This window comes from Canis lupus, chromosome 28, assembly GCF_048164855.1.
Source record: "Canis lupus baileyi chromosome 28, mCanLup2.hap1, whole genome shotgun sequence".
Taxonomy (NCBI): domain Eukaryota; kingdom Metazoa; phylum Chordata; class Mammalia; order Carnivora; family Canidae; genus Canis; species Canis lupus.
Window position 1 is genome coordinate 36,944,860 of NC_132865.1, and position 7,838 is coordinate 36,952,697.

General features: G+C 38.3%; 1 pseudogene; it reads right to left on the reverse strand.

Moving 5' to 3' along the window:
* Positions 1 to 481: 481 nt before the first annotated feature.
* On the reverse strand, positions 482 to 1,329 carry LOC140620049 (etoposide-induced protein 2.4 homolog pseudogene; annotated as a pseudogene).
* Between the last annotated feature and the right edge of the window lie 6,509 nt (positions 1,330 to 7,838).

A 7,838-nucleotide genomic window follows, 5' to 3' on the forward strand; every position in this document is an offset into this window, starting at 1 on the left:
TAACAGGCGGAATTACAAAATCCTTTCACCTGAGGGTGGTGGGGCATAGGAAGGTGAGGAGGAGCATAAATGGCAGAGGAAGAAAAAGAAAGTATCAAATCAGTCCAGATACAGAAACTGGCAAATGTTAGAAAGGTGCTGGGAGGAAATCTGGGGTCCTTTCAGGCTCAAGAAGAGTGTTAAAAATCCACACACAGTTGTCAGGAAGATTGTGCCTGATGTTCACTAGAGAGAAAAATCCCAATTCCTCAGAGAAAAGTTAATATACCATGAACCCCAGGTGAAGTAGGGCAAGGAGATCTGTGAAAAGAGCTGCCACAGGGTCCCTTTAATCCCATCCCTCCTCTCTGGGTATAGGCAGCTCAGGGGTGGGTGGTAGCCTGCCATTAACAGGAGACATATGCAGTGAAGAGAACTTCTCTGAGGAAGATTAGTCTTCAGGGCAGACTATAGGTGGTCAGTCTTGTGGAAGAATCTTTGCTTAAGAAGCCCACCAAGAGGAGGTGCATGGGCTGTTTGCCATCCATTGAGTTGACATGAGTAAAAGAAGGAGGATAGAGAAGAGACAGCCACTGACAATGTACAGAGATTATATTCCTGTGAGGAGAGCCAAGGCAAACCATATCCAATCACTCTCTGACTGACAGTGACTGGTGTATTTTGATTCCTTTATTGAACTAAGATATTAAAAGCAGTAGAGTGAATAGACAGGGACATATGCAGAAGACTAACCAGCTGACCAAAATTATGGGTGGAAAAGAGACTCACAACATCCCCTGGATGAAGAAGAGAGTCAGCAGCAAACTGTTGAAGAGCATGTGACCAATTGTTTTGCTGATACTAGGGAATGGGGGAGGCTTTCTTCCTGATACCTCAAATGCCAGATCCACTATATCCTGAAGCCAAATGGCACTGACAACTTTGCTAAGGACTGATGGGGAGTACCCAAAGAACACGAAATTGATGTGAGAAAGAATTTCAGCCAAGACCAAACTTCTCCAGGAAGCCATGCATCACCCATAACTTGTGGTATTACTGATTGAAGCTCAGAAATAAATGCTTAATGAAACAAGTGGAGAACATACCAGAAAACTCCACCATTCCAGTAACAATACATGACTCACTTTTTACTTCTGCACTAGGCTTGCTCTCTCCACTGTGCCAAGTCACTACGTTCCTTTCTCCAATACTGCTCCTTTCTTCCCGGATTTGAGCATCTAGCTTTGAGATGGCACAAATAGCCCAGACAGAAACTTTTATCCCCTTGACAAGGTCCTGGAGAAAGGTTTTGATGCCGTCCGCCATCTCTTCATCACCCATACTATCGACTATACAGAAGAAAGGGAAGAGTCCCTCCACCTTTCACCATGAAGGACATGGCAGCCCTGTCACTGGGGATTCAGCCCCAGTCTGGACCCTCACTCACTATAGGCTGCCCACTTTCTTCCCACCTGGTTGCTTCTCCTGTCAACTCATACCCAGGAGCACACTCCTTTTTCCTGATGGAGTGCTCAATGTTGGATCATTGGACCTCCTCCCTTTACTATCTGTACTGGTTCTGCTAGTGATCACACTATGGAGTACTGTAGAGTGCATTAGCATCATATATACTGATAACCCCAATGATGTTCTCAGGCACACCTCTCTCCTAAATGCCAGAGAATATATAGATAACTGCCTACTCAGCATCTCCATCTTACTACCTAATGGACACCTCAGAATTAACAAATTCACAATGAGATTCTCCCCCAAAACTCCCATAGACTCCCACCTCAGTTGAGGATATCTCCATACTTCCTATTTTTCAGCCTAAAAATCCAGGAGATACACTTGGCATCTTTTTTTCTTTCACGCACTGCATCTGATACATCAAGAGATACTGCTGATTCTAGCTTTCAAATATTCCTGAACTTCAACTTCTACTTCAAAAAGAGTGGCTGGGACCAGATTTATCTCCCTCCCACAAATAACTAGAAAACTGGCCAAATTATGTAAAACAATTGTTTCAAGATATTCGAAACCAGGCAGCACAGAACTGTGATCCCTGAGAGGAGAGAAACAAATAATGTGAGCCTACAGCTGACAGTAACTTCTGCCTAGAGATATATATTCTGACCACAGAGCAAGGAAGGGAATCCCAAGTGGAGTACAGCCATCTTGCTCATTTGAGGTGACAGATGGGAACTCAGACAGGTGGATGTGCCTGAAATAATCAAGGCAAATCATCAGAGAAGAGGGAACCACACAGAAAAAGTATTCCAGAAATTTGAATAGGTGTCCCCTTGAGCCTTTAGTGGAGTATTAATCTACAAATATGAGAAGTGAAACTCTATAAGTCCACACAAAGATAACTACTGGGAACTATGAGGTGAACAATTCGTATTTTAATTGTGTTTAGCAAGAGTACAAAGAATTTGCTGAAAACTTGGGGAAATCAGTAAAATTATTAGAAGGGCTAAATTAACTCTGGAGATAAGGATATCCTAGGATTGCCCTAACAAAGTTTTAAAATAATCTCCCTCCCCAAAGTATTATCATAATTTAGGGAAAACTTAATTGGTGCTCTCAAAGAAAACTAACATTTTTAAAGTAAAATAACAAAATCTAAACAATCAGCCTTGTAACATATGCAATGTTTGGCATCCAATTAAAAAAATACTAGACATAACAAAGAATTTGTAAATTATGAACCATACGTGGCAGGAAAATAAGTCAGAAATGATAGAAATGGTGGAATTAGGCAAGAACTTCAAGATAGCAATTATATACAACTTATAAATGTGCTAAAGGATTTATACTAAAACACCAACACAGTAAGGATGCGTATGTGTGTGTGTAAATGAAACTTCTAGAAATGACAAATGGAATGTATGAAATAAAATACTGGGTAAGATAGAATCAATACTGCAGAAGAAAAAATAACAGTGAATCTGAAAGCATAGCAATAGAAACTGTCTAACGTTAAGCTCATAGAAAAAAAAAGATTATAAAATAATGAAAAAGGGGACATCTGGGTGGCTCAGTTGGTTAAACATGTGCCTCCAGCTTAAGTCATGATCTTGGGGTTTTAGGATGGAACCACTGGTCAGAGTCCCTGCTCAGAGGGAAATCTGCTTCTCCATCTGCCTCTGCCCCTCCCCTCCCCCCACATGTGCCTGTGCACTCCCTCTTAAATAAATAAATAAAATCTTTTAAAAAACTAATGAAAACCCTCAGTGACCTGCAGGGCCTTATCAGGTGACCTAACATATGTTTAAATGAAGTCCCAGGAGACCTGGCAATGAGAGAGGGACAGAAATGGTACTTGAGGAAATAATAGTTGAAAAGTTTTTTAACAGTAGGAAAACTATAATTTACAGAATCAATATACTCAATGGAACCCAAACACAGTATGCATAATGAAAAAAAATAACTGTTAATCTAGAGCTCAGTATCCAGAAAAATTTCGACCAGAAATGTGAAGATAAAATAAAGACTTCTCCATACCACCAAAAGCTGAGAGAATGTGCTAATAATAGATCTGCACATTAAAGGAAGTTCTTCCAAAACAAGGAAAATGTGAGCCAGTGGAAATGAGATTTGGGTAAATATAAAAGATTTTCTTATGTATATCTTCATACCTTTAAAAGAAAATTGAAAAAAAAAAAGAAAAGAAAAGAAAATTGAAATCTCTGTAAGTCAGAGCTCAATAAATGTTAAATTTAAAGACATTTGTTTAAAAAACTAAGATTTATTGTAGGTTTTTTGTTTGTTTACAGAGACAGAGCGAGAGAGTTTGTGCACAGGGGGAGGTGCAGAGGAAGAGGGAGAGAATCCCAAGCAGGATGTTCAGTGGGGAGCCCAATGCAAGGCTCAATCTCATGACTTTTAGATCCCGGCCTGAGCCAAAATCAAGAGTTGGAGCTTAACCAACTGAGCCACTCAAACACCCCTGTATTGTAAGATTTCATACATATATAGAAATAACATATATGATAGAATGGATCAAAGAATGGGAGGGGAGAAATAGAAATATGCTCTGAGAATGTTCTTACTTTATACATAAATGGTTATAGCATTAGTTGAAAAATAGGCTAATAGATTAAAGATGCATATTGTAAACCCTAGTGCAACTGCTAAATAAATACAAGAACATACAGCTAAAATGCCAATAGTAGAAATAAAATTGAATATTAGAACATGCTAGATTATTCCATAATAAGGTGAAAGGAAGAAAAATAATGAAGGGTAGAAAGAAAAAATTGAAAACCATGGCAAATCGGTATATATAAACCAATCATATTTGATAATTACATTAAGTATAAATGTTAGAGAGGGTCTGGTTACAAAGGAACAGCATCAGAGAAGTTTGGGGGGGAGATAGAACTATACTGTACCTTGATTGTGGTGGTGGTTATTTAACCCTATGGATTTGTCATAAAACACATGAACTAAAAAAGTGAATTTTACTTTATGTATTTAATTAAATAAATTAAAAAAATAAAAGCAATGCTCAACATCATTAATTGTCTGGGAAATGAAAAATGAAGTTGCAATGTGGGGGTGCCAAGGTGGCTCAGACTCTTGATTTTAGCTCAAGTCATGATCTCAGGCTCATGAGATTGAGTCCCAAGTCTGGCTCCACACTCAGCATAGAATCTGCCTGAGATTCCATGTCTCCCATCTGTCTCTCCCCCTGTTCTCACAAACTCTATCTCTCAAAATAAATAAATAAAAATTTTAAAATAATAAAGTTGCAATGTGATACATTACATGCCCACCACAATGACAAAAATCAGAAAGACTCACAATGCCAAGTCTGGAGCAACTGGAACTCTCAATCACTACAGGTGAGAATGCCAGAAGGTACAGCTGCTCTGAAAGTTTACACTCTGAAAGTTTCTCATAAAATTAAATATACACCATGATCAGTAGTTCCTCTCCTACATGTTTAGTGAACAAAAATAAAAACTTTTATCCATACAAAGACTCACATACAACTATTCATTACAATTTTATCCATAATTGCCCCAAATTGGAAACAAATGTCCATCAACAGGTGAATGCAGAAAAAAAAAAATCATGTATAATGGAACACAATGATAAAAATGAAAAAACTGTTGATACATGCCACATTATAGGTGAATCTCAAAAAGAGACCAAAGGGCAGCCCTGGTGGCTCAGCAGTTTAGCGCCGCCTTCAGCCCAGGGCAGGATCCTGGAGACCCAGGATCAAGTCCCACGTTGGGCTCTCTGCATGGAGGCTGCTTCTCCCTCTGCCTGTGTCTCTGCCTCTCTCTCTCTCTGTATCTCTTATGAATAAATAAATAAAAATTTTAAAAACACACAGACCAAAGTAAAGTAAGACAGTAGGTAGGGCTGAAGGTCAAATGAAAGCCCGTCAGCCACAGTGCAGTGGAGAGAGATCAGTGGGTGGTAGGGGTGTGTAGCAAGGAATTCTGGAAGACACAGCCACAGTTGTGACTATGGATAACAACAAACTCGGTGTTTGCATTGTACTTGATTCTCGGAACATGAAGTATTAAAAGCAAGAGATCCGCATGGCCACTGTCTGAACAGATATACCCGTATTTATAGCTACACTTTTTGTTATTCTTAAGTAGAATTAGACAATTCAAAAACTTTAATTCTTGGATATAAATACAAATATATGTGTTGATTTTCTCATTAATTAGTCACTAACTCAACAAATAAAGAAGTCTTTGACTTCATTAATTTCCAGTCTAGTGAGGGAAATAGTGAGCACACAAAAACATATATAATAGTGGAGAGGGACAAGTGCTATATAGCACAAAAGAAAGCCTTGCAAAGGAGAAAGATGGATGGGGGTGCTTTGGAGATATCAAGAGGAATTCAGCCACAAGGTGAGATTTGAATAGAGATATGAAGGCATAGAGGGGGCATTCTTATGGATACTTGGAGAAAAATCTTCTAAAAGGGACAGCAAGTGCAAAGGCCCTGAGATGCAAACTCAAGTAGAACAGATATTCTGTATGATAATTCTAATAGCTTTTTATTTTCTTCCCCCAAACTGAAATTCTTGGGGTGCTTTTTTAATAAAAAAGGTATCATTATAATGGCTCAATATTATCTGTGTAAAGGTACTTAAAGGAAGCACTATAAATTCTTGCAAAACTTACTCAAAATCAGAAGAGGTTTATTTCTGACTCAGCAATTGCTCTCTCCAGAAGATTGTGTTAATTACAATCAAAAAAATTCACAAAGGTTTATCAAATATTCATTTGTGATAAATCTGTGTTTTTCCTTAAGTATCTAACCAAATAAAGAGATAAATACATGAGGTCTAAGGTAGATATTTCAAGACAGAGAGGTTATTGTTTGTGTGTTGATAATGGAACTGATCAATTTCAATATATTGACTGAAATTAATCTTGTAATTCCTGTCTCTTGGACTTCATATGACTTGTATGGCCCTCAAAATTGCTCTCAGACCATACAATCCTTGGGAATCACACCCAAAAGGCAGATGGAGGAACTCTCGTCCAGGGATGAATGAGCAGAGTTACAAAGCACTTTGCCCCCAAAGTCAGAATTTAAGCCTGGGTCATCTGATGCCAATGCTTTTCCCTTTTTATTTTGAAGGTCTTTTAAAAAACAGAGCAATTGCTCTGTTGGGGATTTTCCCCAAAGATACAGATGCAGTGAAATGCTGGAACACCTGCACCCCAATGTTTATAGCAGCGATGTCCACAATAGCCAAACTGTGGAAGGAGCCTCGGTGTCCATCGAAAGATGAATGGATAAAGAAGATGTGGTCTCTGTATACAATGGAATATTCCTCAGCCATTAGAAACGATGAATACCCACCATTTGCTTTGACGTAGATGAAACTGGAAGGTATAATGCTGAGTGAAATAAGTCAATCGGAGAAGAACAAACATTATATGGTCTCATTCATGTGGGGAATATAAAAATTAGTGAAAGGGAATAAAAGGGTAAGGAGAGAAAATGAGTGAAATTATCAGTGAGGGTTACAGAACATGAGAGACACCTAACTCTGGGAAACGAACAAGGGGTAGTGGAAAGGGAGATGGGAGGGCAGTTGGGGTGACTGGGTAATGAGCACTGAGGGGGGCACTTGGTGGGATGAGCACTGGGTGTTATGCATATGTTGGCAAATTGAACTCCAATAAAAATTTTAAAAAAACAAATTTTGAAATATAAATATTTAGTTATAAGAACTTCTCTGAGGCACTTGCTTACAAGTCTTCTAGTAATATGATTTACAAATAGATTACTTATTCCTTATAGTTATAATACATGTAGTATTACTCATAACATCTATCTACATCTCTTTTTTGGTGTGGCTGCCAATATTGTGGGGAGTGTTCTAACAGTACAGAAACTCATATTTGTGAAGAACTCATTGATACCAATAGAGCCTTTAAATAATGTAAAGATAAACATCATTGCTAATTACATTTGGATTTTCTATTTGAACTAACAGCACCTTTTTCTTGTTCTATTCAGTGTTTGAGACAGAAAAGGAAAGTGTCATGTCATTGGAGGTACTTCCTAAAAAGAGCAGCATTGTCTTGCTGCTGCCAAGTCCTGGAATCAGGACTCTGCCAATGCTACTAGCCATAGCATTTGACACATATGCACCTTCAGATTAAGCATGGTATAGACTCACAAAGTTCTATATCGGGAAATATTTTACTTATTGCATTGTAAGACACCAAAACCAGAGTCCCACAGGATCAAAGATTGGACCTGACCATATAGTTTTGAGTCAAAACTAGTATTTAGAACATTTATGTAACCATTTTGGAAAATGTCTTTCTGAAATTCCAATTTCAATATTAATCAAATCAAGT